Source organism: Channa argus, chromosome 1 (genome assembly GCF_033026475.1).
Source record: "Channa argus isolate prfri chromosome 1, Channa argus male v1.0, whole genome shotgun sequence".
Taxonomy (NCBI): domain Eukaryota; kingdom Metazoa; phylum Chordata; class Actinopteri; order Anabantiformes; family Channidae; genus Channa; species Channa argus.
The window spans coordinates 22,228,653-22,247,418 of record NC_090197.1 but is presented as its reverse complement, the minus strand read 5'-3'; positions in this window follow the sequence as shown (position 1 = coordinate 22,247,418).

Here is an 18,766-nt window from a genome sequence, read left to right as displayed (position 1 = left end):
CTCAGTTATTGCTGGTTGCTCAGTGCAGTGGCTCGCTGGAGAGCAGCAAAGCCAACACTGACTTACTGCCCCCCCTTCTCTCTTTCTCTTACATTTTTCTCCATTTCACTCATCTACAGAGAAGGAGGAAAGGGCTTCTTTTTAGTGCGGAGCTCCTGGAGGCAAACACTCAGTTTTTACACAGGTATAGCAGCAGCAGACACACACAGAATCACATGATGATACACTAGCTTATGAATTGTTACATTTGAGTATGCATGCTCATTCTTTTTCTCACACATCTGAAGTTGTCTGTGTTTACCTGTTCGCTCCTCACATGTGAGCGCTACAGCATCAGGCATCACCTACATAGTGTGTTAACCCAGTCTTGGTGTAAAAACTGAGGGGAAGGCAAGTAAATATTGATGCGCATTCTGTTCTCACTCAGCCTCAGTCCATCTGGATCCACAGTAGCCTCTGGAGAACAAACAACCTGGAAGAAACTCTCATCACTCCCTCTGCACCCTCCCTTGTTTAGACCTTCTCGCTGCTTGTTTGTCTCCCTTTTCTTTGTCTTTCCATTGCTCCCCTGTCCTCACACCTCGTTAAGTTTTTAACCATCCACTCCACTCCCCTCCTTATTATTCCCTCACAACCATCCGAGAGATATTTCCACTTGCATTTCATGTTTGTGTTCCCAGTCACAACAGACGAATTATCGATGAACATTCATGATCCAGAATACAAGAGATCTCTCATGCCAACCTTGCCCCAAAAACAACTGCCCAGAGCAGGGGGAAGATGTGATGATACAGATGTTTAACAAACGCTTTTCTTTTAAGTGAAAACTAATATGTGGTGTATTTTTAGTCTGGACCTCGGGGGTTTTTGATAAATAGTGTGATTAAAGAAGAAACATACTGTTTTTCTTGCAGCCAGCTGAATTGTTGTCTTGTCTATTCTCTTTATGTAGGACACAGAAAAAGAGCCAGTGGAAAATATGTCCTATTCCCTGTTATCATCTGCTGGAAAATAAATATCTAAGCATGTCCAAAGCCTCAGAAGAATCTAGAGTATTTGCACAAGCCATCCGTGAAACTGAATAGTAAACGCACAGCTCCCTCAATGCCTAGCCTCTTTTCCACTGCAAGTTTTTCAATGAAGCTTCTGCTTCTGCTTCTTCTTCTTCTTCTTCTTCTTCTCCTGTCTCTTTTATTAAACAGATTCGCTTTTTTCTTGTCAGAATCCTCCCTCGATCCATCACTTTTTAATAACCTTCCTCTCTTTAATGAGTTCTGTTATGTACACAAGGGGCAGTGGCTAGGGGCCAATTTGTGATTTCACATCAGATCAGATCAGAGAAAGCTAGCAAAATAAAAGAGGAAAGAAAAAGCCACACACACAACTTCCTCTGCAACTCCTCCTTTTCCTGGCTGCGCTCACAAGAGAGAACCCTGCATCTCATCTCGACAGCCTGGGGAATAGCGGCGCTCCCTGGGCCGCCATTTTGGAAGCATCCTCTGGAACAGCGAGTTACCGGAGAGAGTACTTTAGAGAGAGAAGTGAAGAGAGCAGCAGGGAGGGAGATAAAGAAGAATGCTGATGTGTACCCGCATGGAGTTAGTTAACTTTATACTCTGAGATTGGCCTAATGAAGCTTTTCTCTACTTTCTCACTGGTTTTGTAGCCAGAGAGGTGAGGGATTTGGTAATAAGATGCAGGCCTCAAAAATCCTCAACTTTTACACAAGGACTTAGTTTCTCTCTCCCACGCTCAAATGCAGAAGCAGAGAGGACTTTCTCCAGTGCACAAGACTCAGTGTCATAACAGAATTTGGCTCACGCGAGACGTACTGGACATGTTGTTTTACACAGCTGACTTGGGTTTTATATTGTTCACAAAATAAGCATAGTTATTTATTATCCTTTAACCTTTTTTTAGTGTCATTTAGTTTTCTTTAGGACAGACAAGGAAGCAAGAAGGCACGATGAACCTGAAGATGTCACTGGTCTCAGACTTTCTGCGCCATTTTGAGACCTGGGTGCAGGTATGTGCTCACATTCAGCAACAATATCATAAGTGACATCAGACATTAATGTCGGCTTCCTGGTTAAACAAAATGTGATGAGGTCAGGGCTCTGAGCAGGCCAGTCAAGTGCTGGGAAAAATCCTTTTCCCAGTTGGGCTGGCTTTGTAAATAGGGGTCATGTGGAATGAAGAAAGGGCCTTCCACAAAGTTGAAAGCACCTTGCAAGTAAGTACAACCCTGTCGCCATGCAGGAAGGACAGTTTTGAAGAATTCTGCAAATACACATTAGATTCAATTTATCTTTTTATGTACAATACCAAGGTCCCCAGCTGGATGCAAAATCAGGGATATTGTAGTTCACTGTCAGCACCTTTAACCCCCAGGCCACCAGGCCAAAGCCAAAGCCCGTAACAACTGTGACTGGTCCACTCAGTTAGGCTTGAGTCAGTTCAGTGGCCACATACTGTGTCTGCCTTTTCTTACTTTTCTCTGTTGCAGTAATTTCAGTGAAACCGAGTGCAGTCTACATTAATTAGCCCCAACTTCAAAATAATCCACTCACTTTAGTCACCAAATATCTCACCACAGTAGCACAGCAACCACTCTGTCAAGTAGTTGTTTGGTGGTGTAACCACAGAGAGACATATGTAGTTTAGGAAGAAGGGTCAGCTTGGACTAATGCAGAAGCATAAATTTACCTTAACTGCCCATCCCAGTGTCAGGGATTATCGGTTAAATATATGGAAGCACTGTGTCTCTGCTAACGCTGACAAGCAGGATGACAACGGTTTCATATGACCGAGTACACTGTCTCACTGTGTACAGCCAACACAACTTTTCAACTGAAGCTAAGGGTGAGGTAAAAAGGTAAAGGTAAACTATAGCTTTTCACCACAATATACTGTACTTCAAAAAAAGTTTCAGCTCGAGGCGAAGAGGTCCAAATTGAAATGGACGAGTAATTGTCTTTTACTACAGTGGTGCCAATGTAAATGCAACGAAAAGCAACACAGACATGAGCTAGAAAAGCAGAAATTAATGCACTGAAAGCTGGTGCCAAAGACTCGGTCCAAAAAGCCCAGTGTTGCAGAAATAGTGTGAAAGATCAATGTGGTGTAATAACAATGAGCAAACACTGGCTGATTTAAGGACTCAGGTATATCCAAGGTACTTTGTCATTAGATTACTGTCTCTGCTGTTTTATTGCAATGCAATTTGGTTAGACTTTTTATAATGCTTTTTATTATAAATAGAGACCTTAAAATGCTCTCTTCTTCCAGAGTCAGGGTTAGCTGCTGAACAGCACCCCCGGAGCTGGTAGGGATTCGACGCCTTGTCAAGGACACTTGAGTGGGACGAATGTTGTCACATGTCGTCACATGGGTTTGAACTTGTGCCGCCTGATTGAAGGACAGCCCACGCAACACTCCACTCGGCTGCCGCTTCAATTATGAGGGGCCCGAGCTTTGTTTCATAAATGGCGGGTTTCTGTGCTTAATGCGTCGCGAATGTCACCTTGCTTTGAAAGGATACATCGTTTCATGGAAGTGGAGTAAAACATACTAGTTCATTGAATCTTTAGGCTTGAACACATCTTAAATGTATGTGTGATCTCTGTAGCTCAACATGCTTTATACATCGCTTTTGTCTGAAGTCTAGCTGTGTGGAACTTTGCTGCTACAGTAAAAGTGCAACATAATGCTCAGGAATAAGTAGCAGATTATAGTGAATGCCTCTATTTATAATTCTTTCCCTGGGCTCAATTGGGAAGCGTTTTAAAATCTGAATATTTTAGATTGGTCCCTTGGCTATTTCTACTGTTTTGCTATGACTAAAGGTAAAAATTTAGATTTTTTGTTCGTCTTTGCTGATCTAAAAACTCTATCCAGCAACTTGTTTTACTTTTTTGCCCAGAATAATAATTATAATACTTTGTTGATCCCTGGGGAAATTCTCTTTCTAAACCTTTCTGGGAGATTAGAGGTCAGGACCAGCAGTAGAAGAGCATCCCCCGAGCAGGTGGGTATTCTTTGAGTTGCTCAAGGAGACATAAATAGTGCAGATATGTGGTGTGAAAATATTCTCCTGCTCAAGGACATTCTCAGGAGTCATTACAGTAGTCTGTGTGCTGTATGTTCAGATAGTAGCAGGATGAAATTTCCCTTATTTAATTCACATAACATTTAATGCTTGACATAAAAATAAGCCACAACTTGGTGTGACAGTATGCAAGAACAAGTGACTGTCTGCTAAATGCCTCCCTTAAACAGAGACTGTCTAATCATAGCTGAGCAACTGTAACTAGCCACAGCAAGTCTGTCAAGCTTTTTTGAAGCAGTGTGCATCAAGCAATACTAATAGAATTCTATTCTAGAATTTTGTTGTAATGAATAGAATTAATTAGAAAACTAATGGCATCTCATACCCCCATTTTTTGGATGATGTTACATGTTCTTTTAGAATAAAGGTCATGTTTATGAATGGTACATCCACTATACTAAACCCACCATGTGGGGTTTTCATTCTGAATCTTATCATCAGTTAGCTAAATACATAATTAGCAAGCCCTGATCCTAAAAGCTTTTTCTACTATAATATTTAGACAGTGTGTATAATTAAAAGCTAACTCTGAAGCCTAAATCTAACCACTTATTATGCAACCATAGCATCTAAATTTGATGTGTTAGAATGAATGAAAAAGTTTCATATATCATATATTTTCTCAATTGTAGGAATGTCAATACATATACAGATTTACACATTTACACCTTTGCACATTTTTTTCTTTTCAACAAATTCTAAATGTAAAGTCATCAGGAGTTTTTTGTGCTAACATTAGCTAATGTTAGGTTAGGTAACTAAGAACCCAAACACATGAATCATGTGTCAATGGTAAACATTTGTGCTTTGCTTCCACATTTTGGAAAACCTGAATTTTAATGATGTTGTTTCAAACTTGCCAACCAGCACTTTGTCAATCCTTGACTTTGCAGTAGCTCTTTTTATAGACAGAATATGGATGTGATGCACTTTTTAAATGTTGTAGAAGACTAGATTACTTTTTTACTTTTACTACTTTAAGACTCAGTTATGGAGGCTTGTCCAACATGATGATATATTTACTGTGGTGACACACTGCTCGCTGGCTGAGCTCACTCCTGAACTAAGCTGCTAAATGAGGCACTGGGGGGCCTGACACGTCTGTCTAACAGACTGGTCTGAAACTGACTGGACTGATAGGGAAGGAAGAGAGATGGAAAGACAGTCTGCTTGGTCCTAATGGTATCATCTGTTGCGAAAAGGCTGTGGTGGAGTTCTGGGCTGCTCTGAATGTATCTGGTTTGGACTCTACAGGGGTTCCAGAACATTTGAAATTAAGAGGAACATAGGCCGTTTTTGCTTTGGTTATTTACACACATTAGTTGGCAGTTTGGCTGAGGTGTCAGGGCTTCTTGTCTCCAAATGGAGGCATGAAACTGTTTTTAGTGCTGTGTAGTCACCATGCTTGCAGAATATGTGGGCATCATGTAGAGTGGTGGGAAAACAGTGTCTTGGAGGGCCAGGAGTGTGTAGTTTTTCCTTCCAAAGAGTGCACCAGGTGATTCTGCTGATTAATTCTTCGTCTTTGGCAACGACAGCTGCCAGAGCCACTGGCTGGAGAGCTATCTCTTGGCCATCTATGGCAAATGGTTGGATGCCACTGTGGTTGATCGTTTGGGGTTTTAAAATAATCAAGAGGCCAAGGAGGTTATGTGACACACAGGCCACAGAAGGGTGGTAGAAGTGAGAAGTGAAATGACACATGAACAAACATCATGCCAGTGACATAATGTGGGAGCTGTAATGAATGCACTGCGCACCTCTTTTACTGTCAGGGCTATCAAGCATGTCACAGAGGACCATGGACATGTTTCCTCTCACCAGATGTTAGTGTTTTCTAAAGTTTTGGTCAGATAATCGGTGAATTATTTTGCCTTTACAATTTGGCATAATTATTTGAATCTGAGCTTAGGCACATAACACAATAATTAACAAAGTGTCACCATGATGTTAATTTCGATATCATATCATATCAATTATATCTTTGTATGTTGTCAAAATGACAAAGAAAAAACAACATGAAAGTAGGGTTTTATGGCATTTATGACATGAGTTACGAAAGTTAACATTAGGAGCTTTACATTACATATGCATTTTGCTTGGCAATGAATAAAAATAAGCCATTTTGCTGGCACAGTGACTGCAATATAATTCTGTACTTAATAACATGAAGTAACAGTAGCACATTTCCCAAAGTTTCTGTGAGTATTTGTCCATCTTTTAAGCTGCTCTTACCAATATTGTTATTTTAACAATGTATCAAATGTAATAACCCATAGAGAATTATCATTGACTGTGCAGCTGCCTTCTGATTTACAGAAAACGTTGATATCTTTGGGTGCTCAGTCATGATTTGATGACCTTCCACTTTCACAAGGTTTGCCAAATTTTGCATTTAGCCATTAAGGAAACCTTTTTTACAGAAAGTAGTAGGGACCTAGGGAAAGAAGAGTGAATATTAGACTTCCTGCTTACTTAACTCAAATGCAGCTCAGCATAAATGCCTGTCCTGCTTTTCTGATTTTCTTTACGACATCTTTTCTATCTCTGACATCTCTGTCCGATGTTGCACAACCTGCCCCCCACCTCCATGATAAAGCTATATTTTTGCCTTTTCACTGACTATGCGGAGAATGTTTTCTAACTTATCTGGCAAAAAAATAAAATAAAGTATAAAATAAAAACTTTCTGGGCTGTAGTCCAGCAGTGGAATGTGGGGCCGGTCGTGTAGCTTGCCCTGCCAGGACTTCACCCCGGACCCCCCCTTCATACCCTCTCTCTCTCTCTTCTGCCTTTAGTATTGAGGTCACGTTTCCATCCATTGACAGGAAAGACTTCTTTAGAGGGCGGATTAAAAGGCCTCCAAACCGATCCTGATAGGAGGTGTCTGGCAGCTGATGTTGCTGGGTGATATGTCACAGTGCTGAGGAGTGGAGATGTTGGAGGTGAGACAGACCTGGAAACTTCCAATTGGCTTTGACTGTGTGTACAGGTGTGTGTGTGTGTAGCCTTTCATTGCTTGTGTGTGTGTTGCAAAGGGCATTTTACACTGACCAGAGATGAAAGGATAACTGCTGCTAGTCTTCTCTTATGGTAGCTGATTAAAGTGATGCAATCGACTGAAAGTACACCTCGTCATACACACAAACAACATATCAGTGATGTGCAAAGATGTGAAAACACACACGCACAATCTGGCTACCTCACAAACCATCAAACACAGCCATGTGACTTCATCTCATTTTTGCAAAAGAAAACTCCACCTTACTGTCAATTGCCAGATCACCAGCTGGCTCATTTGAACAACACACTGGAGTATTCAGAGAGTGATGAGGATGTGTGTGTGTGTGTGTGTGTGTGAGAGAGAATGTGTTTGCGTGTGCGTGTGTGTGCATGTGTGTGTATGTGTGCGTGTGTGTGCGTGTGTGTGTATGTGTATGTGTGTCTGTGTAAAGTGGTGGTCGTGGTAGGGGGGCGGTGCGCTAATGGCAGATGAGTGACCCAGTCTGAAAAGGTCAGCAACACTACAGGGCTGATGTGGCGACGAGTCCTCCACTCACCAGCTAATTAAATGTCAGTGAGTCAGATTGGATATGGGGAGAGAAGCAGGGGGGAGGAGAGTTTGGGAGGAAAAACACAGGAGAGAGTGGCAGATAGGTAGACAGGGAACGGACCTTGTTGTAAATGTCATGTGTTACATAAGGTTTGACTCTTTGGCAGCTGAGAGTTCAGGGACAAAAGGAGAGGAACACTTTCAGATGGAGACTTCGTCCATGTTGGAGCTTTTTACATAGTGACCTGAGAGGTGTGTGCCTTTTGATTTGTGCCATTATCTAGCTACTGTTTCGTCACAGTTTGATGTTTTCCACTGTGTGCTTTCCATCATATCTGGGACGTAGACCCCTCATTTATCGGCTTGCCTTGGACCTTCACAGTGTGAGACCTGGACTTAAAAACATCTAGAGCAGTGTTTATATAGCAATGATATGTATTAGAAAGTAGTCAGTATTTTCTTTCATATCCTTGGGATCCTTGGAAGTCTGCAATTTGCACATATTATCAGCTGCTGGGTATTGACATTGGTGTTGCTCTGCCTGTGTTGCGGCCATTTTTAGTCGTTGTGCTAAGGAAAGTTGAAGAGCCATTAAAAGAGAAAATTTAGGATTACAAATCAATTGTTTTTATCAAAATTAGGAAGACAGTGAGTTTGTGTTAGGGAGCTTTATTAAATATCTGTTCAATAGATGAGAAGGATTCTTCAGGACACAGGATGTGTCAATGGCCAGTGTCCTCAGAAGACTTCATAAAAGATCATCCTAACGGTGCATTGGAGAATGGGGGAAGTTCAGAGTCACCTGAGCCAGCCTGAACTTTTATCAAAGAGGAAAACATTGTTTTTTTTAAAAGTAGACATAGTGTCTGCATCTCATGCAAATATACATAAATTGATTGATTGTCCAGTCGCACTAATATGTGTGACAGTTTTTTCAGATAATGTCATGTGATAAATATTATGTGCAAAGTAAATTCAGCTAATATCACAGCTCTTCAATTTTAGACTCTCTATTGTCACTGTTACTGCACTTTTTTTTATGTGGTTTTGCTGAACAAAACATGTTGGTATCATAAAGGTCCGTTTGTCACAGAGCTCATTTTACAAGAGGAAGTAATTTTAGGTTTGACAACATTACCTACACGTATTCTGGCTGCATTACAATCCTTGTTAAGTTAATAATCGCTGTGACACCAATTAGCCCACAGGCACAGGAAGAATATTCTGATGTTCATGTAAGTAAATTGACCAACAGACCAACTGCTCGACAACTTTTCTTTTAAATAACACAGAGAGAGTCTCAGAGGGTTTGAGCAAACTGCTGCTGTGCTTGTTTTAGAAACAAGAATATTAGTATAGGACCTGTTGGCAGAGACTAAACTGATGGCATACAGTAGTTGTTCGGCACACACGCTGTGAAGTGTGTATGTGCATGTGTCTGTATTATGAGAAGAGGGTACTTACGTTTTTCCTAAGGGAAGATATCGGAAGCGTCTCCTCTCCCCCTAAAAAGCTGTTGAATAATTCACTATGCCCCAGTTTCTGCCCATTAAGTTGACACACTGCTAGAACTCTCTTGCCTGGAGTAGTTGACAGCTTTCTTACACACACACGCACACACACACACACACGCACGGACTCACACATATCCATATGAACAGATGAGGTCACATACACGCAGTTACTTTCTTGAGTACACACATTCACACATGCGTTGTTATCACTCATGGGGACTTTGTGGTGACTTACATTTAGTTTAAATTTACGCTAAAATTGAATTATAACTACTACTTATAACTACCAGTTCTTAACTCTTACTGTAACTTTAATTACAACATAACCGTAAACCTTAAAGTTGCCATTCTAACCCTCAACAATTTACATGATGGGGTTGTGCCCAGTGTGTGTAAACAAGTTTTAATCCCCACAATCTAAGTAATACATGGTGCTCAACACATGCACACACACACACACGCACACACGCACACACACACACACACTTCTTTCTCCAGCTGTGTAAATTGCCTGCTGATCCTGTCACTTTATCGTCTCAACTTTCTCTTCTCCTGTAGTCCACTTTCTCTTCACCCTTTTTTGCATTTCTTATTCCGCCTTCACTTTTACAATATCTCATTTCCGTTCTCGTCTGTTGTCCTGTCTCCTCACCTGCCAAATTTTCTCTCACAGGTTTCCAACAATGTATGCGTTACTGTCACCTTGATGTCCCTATTCCTGGTTGTTGTTAAGGCCCCGCTCCAAGACAAAATCGAACAACTGTAACAGAAAAATTCTGAACTTTCATGCATTAACATTTAATCCTGCAATAAGTGTCTCATTTTTAAGTCCTGACAACCTCCCATCCAACTTGACTTCCTCCCATCCCCTTCCTTCCTTATTGCCAATTTTCCACTTTGTTACTTTACAGTGGCAGATAGTAGATAGCCTGTTGAACCATAAACCAACCAATAACTTACCAAGCAGTGGTGAGATAACACTCGAATTGGCTGCAGTGATCACTGGATAGAGACAACAATGTAGTTGCAAGGCTAGTTTTTGTTAGCCTCATTAGCTCATCTATTTCACTGTAGGAGGAGGTAAACAGAGAAGACCATAACTCTGGAACACATGAGTCTCTTAACTGACCTTGGAAAATACATATTTTTACAGTGAACGGAAAAAACAATGTCCAATGTGTTTGGTCTCTTCCACTTTTTCACCTCCTCTTATTAACAAAAAAAATTTAATTTTTATCATCAGAGAAACAAACTAAAGACTAACCTCCCTCCTAATGATGACACACAGCAAATTCTTTGTGTATTTTCTTTTCAATATTAAAATAAAATATAAATTTATTAACACATTTCTAGACTGTAGAATTCCCTCAAAATTCCCTTACTTAGTAATAGATTTATAGGTGACTTTGATCAGATCAATGCTCTCTTTGATGATGTCAGCATCATCAAACCTACAGTATGTTTTATTAAATTAAACAAAAGCAAAGCTCAGATAGTAAAAGCAGTTGTCCACGGACAACAGGGTCAGTGGTTCGATCACCAGTCCTAGCTATATGTCTTAGTGTCTCTGGGCAAGACACTGAACCCCCAATAGGCCAGTCACATCCCCAGCTGTGCAGTGCCAGTCCAAGCCCAGTAGAAATTGGGGAGGGTTGTGTCAGGAAGGGCATCCGGCGTTAAAACTGTGTCAAATCAACATGCAGACAACGATCTGTGTGGTGACCCTGGACTCACAGGATAAGCCGAAACAAAGAAAAAAAATAAATAAATAAACAGCAAACGATTAGTTCCCACAATAGTGGTCAGCTGCTCACCATAAACCTGCACAGCAACAAATGACACAAAGTAGTTGTTAAGCAGAATACCGAAACAATGGGCTGAAATGCCTAACAGAGCCTGGACGAGCACCAGAATATTTAAATCTCTATGGCTCATCACAATGAGAGACCTCTTTCACAAAGATGGATTCATGATTGAACAGTGTTTTTATAAATATATTGAAAGCTGCTTGAAGAATATTTGGACATGTATTTGGAAATGTTTGTCCATCAAAAGTCAACTGGAATAGCTTTGTCTTCTCTAAACCCCTCTCATCACTCTCCCAATTATTGCACTCTTTTTCATACAACACTGGTGTGCCTTGGGGAATTGCTCATGTTGTTTCAATAAACTCAATATTCTCTGAGAGCTAAAGTGAAACACAAGTGATGGAAGTCAATACAACTTCTATGCGGTTTCCTGGAATGCACTGTTCAGATATTGAGCCCTCCTTAAAATTTCAAGTCTATCATCCAGGCTTTTCCCTTTTCTTGGTGATGTGAGCTCAGATATTCAAACCCAATAATTCATGTGCGGATATGAATGTTTCAGTTACGGTAGAGGAAATTAAACTGAACTAATGATAATCAAACTCAGGGCACTGTTGCTATTTCAGGACTGGCAGGATAATCTGTGCTGCATGGATCTGTCAATCCAAGAGTACTGTTTATTACTAACTGCTTACAAAGTCAGTTTCTTTTTCTTTTCTTTTTCTTTTCTTAGAGACACTTCTAGGAGACACAATCTTTTTTTAGATTTTGTGGAAATTGTCTCATTTCTTTACAGAAAAAAAAAATTAAATAAAAAGTCTGTGTGGGACTGATTGGACTCGGGAGCATATCTAGCTAATTGTCACTGCTTCTTCTAATGAACTTAACAGTGGGAAGCTGCTTCATCTCGCTATCTGTAAAAATGTGCTTCTCTATTGTAGAAAATAATCAATATTTAACACACATACAGCCACACAATATCATGACATCTATTTTTTATCACAACCATGTTTCTGGCTAATTAGTTTAGGCTAAATGTATGTCATCTCTTGCATGATAATTTCAAGCAATCAATAATTAGCCAAGCTTTGGAAGCATATTGCTTTCTGAAGACATGACATGGACCACGCAGTTAAAAGCCTCTGGTCATGCGCCGTGCTTTTCCTTATTTTTGTAAATTTTCAATCCCAAATGAGCTGTCTTATCTTCATTAGATTCCTCTATTTCTAGATCTCTCCATCCCCGCTGCTAATGATGTGCCCGAATTTCATCTGTACTAAATCCATCTCCTCTTTTTCTCTTCTTTTCTATCTATCCATCTCTCCTCCACACCCCCACCCCTCCCCACATCTGTGTCTGTGCTACAGACTCTAATGATGGGCGATCTATGTGTGGCTCCATGTGTGGTGTGTGTGTATGTGTGTGTGCAGGATACCTTTAAGCTGAAGAGTTGACAATGAGCTGTCCACCTACAGTACAGCCAAGCAGGCTGGAAGGTGTTTTTATAAAGTACAAAAATTTCACACACATTAGACTCTGTGTAGAAACATGTACACACCGGGATGCAGAGACTGATCAGTATAGTTGATTCAGTTCATTACAACTTACACACACAATCACAGGCTACAATAACCTAATACTGTGACTGCTTCTAATCAATTGAAAATTATTTTTTGTCTTTGGTTAAGTTCTGGTGATGTGCTTTGTTAGAATCCAGCGTGAAGTAAAGTATTTGTATTTAAACCAGGGTCAAGGCCAGCACGGGTACAATTCTTTTTTAAGTGTGTTACAAAATGGTCTCTACAACTAAAGGCTCAGCTGCAGTTGACCTTCAATTAAAGTCAAAATGGCCCTCATTTATCACAGCAACCCACACCCCAAACCTCGTAAAAACCTGTGTCACAAAATGTAACATGACAGGCATAACGGTCCAAGCTCATGGTTGTGTGCACTTTTTTTTTCATCAGCCTCATGCAAATATTCAAGAGAATATAACATCCAAACATCTTAAGGACATAAGCATCTATGAACAGTCTCAATCACTGCTGTCATGCTGCATACTACTCTTTTATAAAAGCACTTTCTTCAAGAAGGAAAGCCTCCAGTGCACAGAGAGATGAAAGAGCTGTAAATCTATTTCTTATAAAGGTTCAATGATGTTTACACTATAAAGGTTCAGTGGTGTTTACTCTGGGGAGGCTGTGAAGGCGCCTGACTTCATTCTGCTGTTGATAAAACCCAGTGAGGGGTGTGATTATGCTGAAACACAGGAACATCATGAAGAAGCTGTGTTTATAACATAGGATGAAGCCGGCTCTGTGAATCCTGTGCAATCCTGTGTGCCTCACTCACTGCATGGTCATAGTGAACAATGTTTCGATGCAAAGAGTTTCAGCAGAAGATTGACAATCAATGACAGATCCGCTACGGTTTATGGTCGGAAGTGCACATTGGCTCTAATGAAAGAACTGCTCATATGAAGAGATAACACTTTATTGATCCCTGTGTGAGAAATTCAGGTGTTAAAGCAGCTGAGCAAAAGTCGCAGTTAAATAAACGGAAAGCAATTTGCGTCGCATTCTGGCTCGAACACAATTGCTGGAGACAATCTATACTCGATGTGTGAGAGCTGTGAGCCAGTAACAATTGACTTACAATTAATTTTTAATGCTTTTCCTGGTGATACAAGCTCAGATATTCAAGCCCAATAATTCACATGTGGATATGAATGTTTCAGTTACAGTAGAGGAAATTAAACAGAACTAATGATAATCAAACTCCAGGCAATGTTACTATATCAGGCTAAGCCGCTGTAGGTGGATACTGGAGCATATTTGTCAATCTGAGAGTCCTGTTCATTACGAGCTACTTACAAAGTGAAGGGCTTTTTTTTCTCACATGTATATATAGAAATGGAAATTGGCTCGTTTTCAACAGAAAAATTAAATAAGACATCTGCGTCGCACTTTGAGACAGCCTGGTGAGCTTTTCTACCATCTTGTTTGGTATCTTGCCCCTAATGAGAAGTAGTGACAATTATGCATCTGTATCACAAGAGACTATCCTGTCAGCCCATTGTGACCTATATAAGAACCAAAAAGGAACCGCTGGCATTCTGGCATGCTCTCCGCTAACTATTCCCCTGCTATTCTGTGTTTTAATGCAGATGAATGCACAGTTTAGTTGTTTTTTTTTTGTTTGTTTGTTTTTTTGTAGAAAATGTCGTTCAAAGAAAAATTAAAAGTGGCTATTTCTGTATTATTATGACTTTTATTACACCCAGACTTGTGTGCTGTATTTTTATGTCTATTGACATAATGATTTACATTTACGGTCAACACCCACAATTTCAGAAATTTAGACTTCCCAAGGCGTCAGCAGAAAAAGCTTATTCTTAATTTCTGGTGATGATACTTACATTAAAGTAGGTTAATACCTATACCCAGTTAAGGTTGAGAATCTTAGATTCCATGGGCTGTTGTGTTGATGAAAGATGAGGAGACAAGATAATGGGCCAGAGGCATGTAGGCAGGCAAAAATCACTGAGGTCCATTTAAGAGAATAAGTTAGCTAGAGAGTCACTGTGCATGGCTACAGGAGACAATCTGGTGGAGAACTGGGGTTGAAATAGGCAGGTTAACAGGTGAAATGAAGAGGGAAATTGGACAAGAGTGATATGGCCAAGGAGGGGAGAAGCAGTAGAGGTGTCAGAGAGTGGGATGGTGCTGGTAACCTGAACTCAGGCAGAGTTGGGAGAGACATTCCACCCAACACTATTGCTTTCATTTACCTAATGCCAACAAGTCAAGGCCCAATGCACAATCTCAACCTCCCCACCCAGCTCTGGCAACATAGATGGGGATATCCAGTATGACTGATCTGTGCACGGTGATCCAAATAGAAGATCAGATTCAAAAAAGACTTGAGATTCAAGTCTTTTTTAAGGTCCCTTTCCCGGGACCGTTTTGTCTTGAATGACTCCACTGAGGGCTTTAACTCAAGATAGCAACAGTGCCAGGATCTCTAGGACAGTCAGATCCCTTCAGTACATAACGGTATGTTTCTCAGAGGGGGCAATATTTTCCACAGGGCCTGGGATTGTTTGTAGCAGAGTGTGAAGTAGGTGAGAAAAATGTCAACACCTCCAAGTCTTAAAAATGGTGCATTGTTCTTTTTGGGTTAGGAGAGAGTTGTTTGCACAAATAAAGGAATCTGAGTATCTGGCAGTCTTGTTCACGAATGAGGCTAAAAGCGATAGGTGGTGTGATGCAGCATCAGCAGTATTGTGGACATCATACTGAACCATTGTGTTAAAGAGGGAGTTTAGCCTGATGGTAAAACTCTTAATTGCTAATACAAGCGACAGAAATATGTTTCCACTGTAGAATGTGTTAAGCCTAGAAGTAGGTTATTGGGTTTGGACATCCAAAGGGAGGTCGGAGCAGAGAAACTACTGTGTGTTGAAAAGAGCCAGTTAAGGCAGTGAGTCAGATGTATTGTCAGGAAGCCTAAAACAATCTGTCCCGGAAGCTTTCCATTTAAGGTGTTTTGGACCCAACAAGCAAGAGGGCCCAGGGTAGACACGGAATACACTGGCCAAGGAACCCCTTAGGATTTTGCTGTAAAAGTTGGTCTGTGAACTACCTTGTTGAACACTAGGACTCGACTCCACATAAGTTTAACCCCTTTAAACCCCTTGTTTATTGTAGTACAGCGGCATTCCCCAGAAAAAAGCATTAGGGCCACTTACAGTGAACAGGACCCATTCTCATATAGATTCAGGCACATTAATATTGAAAGATCCAAACCTATATATATATAACAGAACCAAAGTTTTGTTGACATACTATTACTACCTTCCAATACTATTATGTGATTTAATAGGCTTCTGTGGCCCACCTATTCTTGTAGATGTGATAATTGTATCATCAGCAAATATCAGTACCTGCAGCTGAATGTTATTGTCTATCATAGTATTGCTAACATTGCAGTGATAAGCTGAAAATCATTTCACAATAAAGATTTGCCACTGCTATGTAATGCATGTATAATGTTTAATTCCTGTTAAGAATACAACAAAAACTCTTGATTCAGTGTTTTTCTTCATATTCATTACTACATACAGGAATTTGACTTTAATATCTGCTTTCAGCAGCCAGAAACCCCGCCAAACTGTATCAGATGCCATAATGTAATCAATAAAAGAACAGAAAAGACAAAACAACACAAATCAATATGTTTCAGTAAATAGGTGTGATCAGTACTGTAGTAGCCTTTTCTGGATCATGCCTTGGTTTTATTAAAGATGGTATCATTCTCACAGAAAATACACAAACGTGCCAGGAACTCTGGAAATAGTAATAGTTATCGTGGTTAAAGGTCATGATCACAGCAGAAGTGTGACTCATGTTTAAACACCTTATTTCCTCATACTAAGCACAAGACTTCACTTACAAGGGTTTATATAAATACGGATATTATATTGACATCGATTAACTTTATTAAATATTATAAACATTGTGTTCTCTAACCAAATTTTTCCCCCACTGTTTTAAGGCATATGCATCAGAAACCAACACTAAACTTTATAAAGTTCTCAATGGTGAATGTTATGCTAGGTGGTTGTACATTTTCAATGTTTAACCAAGATGTTGCTCAGTGGAGATCATGCAAGGGATTACATAAAGTTTGTATTGAATGAATAAATAAGGCTAAAATTAATCTTTAGAATGGCCTTTCCAATGTCCTGAGCTCACCTCTATTGAAAACATGTTGACTTTGCTTAGATGTTGGGTCACTGTTAACAAATGTAATTGATGTCCAATAATTCCGCCTTTCAGAGTGGTCAAATATTAAACCAGAGTTCTGTCAGAAGTTTGCTGATTTCTTTACGGACCACATCTACTCAGTCTCTAGAGCATACAGATTTGCCCTCTACAACATCAGAAAGATCAGGCCCTACCTCACAGAATATACAACCCAACAGGCGATGGTCATATTTCAGCTTGATTCCTGCAATGGCCTGTTGATGGGGTTACCGGTATGCATAATCAAACCCTTGCAGATGATCCAAAATGCGGGAGCATGCCTCATTTTTAATCAGTCAAAAAGGACTTATATACCACCAGTCTTCAGGTCAACTCAACTGCTCCTGCTTATTTCAAATCCCTCATTTAGGTCTAAAATCCCACCCGTATGCTGCGCTCTGCCAACAAACGACTTTTGGTGATCTCAGCACCTGACAGAAGACACCAAGCAAAACTTTTCAGCTCAGTGATCCCACGATGGTGAAACGAGCTACCAAACTATGCCAGCTCAGCAACCTCACTCCCAATATTACAAAAACTGCTGAAAACGTCCTTTCTGCTCTTTTTTCTGATTGGACTTTGCTTGGATGTTTTCTCATTGACTTAGATTTTTGCCTGCCTTGTACCTCACTTGTAAGTTCCTTTGGATAAAAGCGTCTGCTAAATGACAAAATGTAAATGAACCAATTGTGTATAAAAGATAAAATTTCCCACGGGGCATGCAACCAAATCTTATCTTATCTTATTTTCAACCTTCTATGATTATTGTTTTTCTATTTGACCCGAAAGAAATTAAGCTATTTACACCATATTTGTGGAGTTTTATCCCTTTGAAGATGTATGTTATACACTTATTCTGCTACAGAAATAGAGCAGGTCAAAGAAATCGGTGTAAGCCCAACATTATCTTAACACTTACTATGTATGTAAACTTCTGACTTCAAAAGTCATGGTAAGTGACTGTGTAAAAGAACTTGCATTAAAGATGTATATCATTAAGCTTTTGATGGAAACACAACATTAAGGTTTGAACAATCTTTTTAACCAATGCTTCTGCAATTTAGACACCAACTATAGGACTCTTTAATATTCTAAGTGAGCTGATTGTTCAGCCTCATTAATTGCTGACATACTGCTAATTGCCTTTTTGTCTGAGTGTGACTCACCTCTGTTGGTGCCTTTGTGATGTAGTGGCTTCAAAGTTAGGCTGTTTTTTAGTATGTTGTCCATCCCTCAGAACAGCAGGCTAGTACAAAAGTAATTGTGACATGTTTAAGGAGTCTAGCTTTGGCTCATAATACGTTTCCTGTTACAATTTAAGTCTTTCATACGATCAGAAGTTAATGATGTTTGTACTGTATATAGCCTCTGCCTCAAATTAGAAAAACAAAACAAAACAAAAAATACTCTTGCAGCAGTATTATATAGCAGGAGGACAAATGTTTCACTGTTTTTTGTTTTATACATTTTATAAAATTTCTAATGTAAAGTGACATGTTTCTTTATGTGGTAAAAATAGTTTTGCGTCCCAAATGGATGAGGGTTTCATTTTTCAGGGAAATTAGTGGTGATTCATTTTGTGATCCAACTGGGTCATGCACTCCCTTGATGAATGAGATCTTGCTTGATAAATGTGTTTGTTTATTTCCTGTAACAAGACAAGTTGACACAGTATTTGATTTTTTTTCACCCTGTACCTATTGTTTTATGGCAACACATGCAGTACAGGCATGTTTTACCTAAAACTGTGTGTGTGTTTTGGGGGGGGGTGGGGGGGGGGGGGGGGGGGGGGGGGACATTAAGGTTACGTGGGATGCCTTCAGCTTGTGTCAGAGCCTCACCCACTTGCTACATGTGGATAAATACTCAGGTACTATAATGCCTCCTATCATTGTAAAACAGAGCCCCCTCACAGCAAGAGTGGCCTCAAATGCATCTGCGAAAGTATAGAGCCACGGCTAATGTTTTAGCATTCA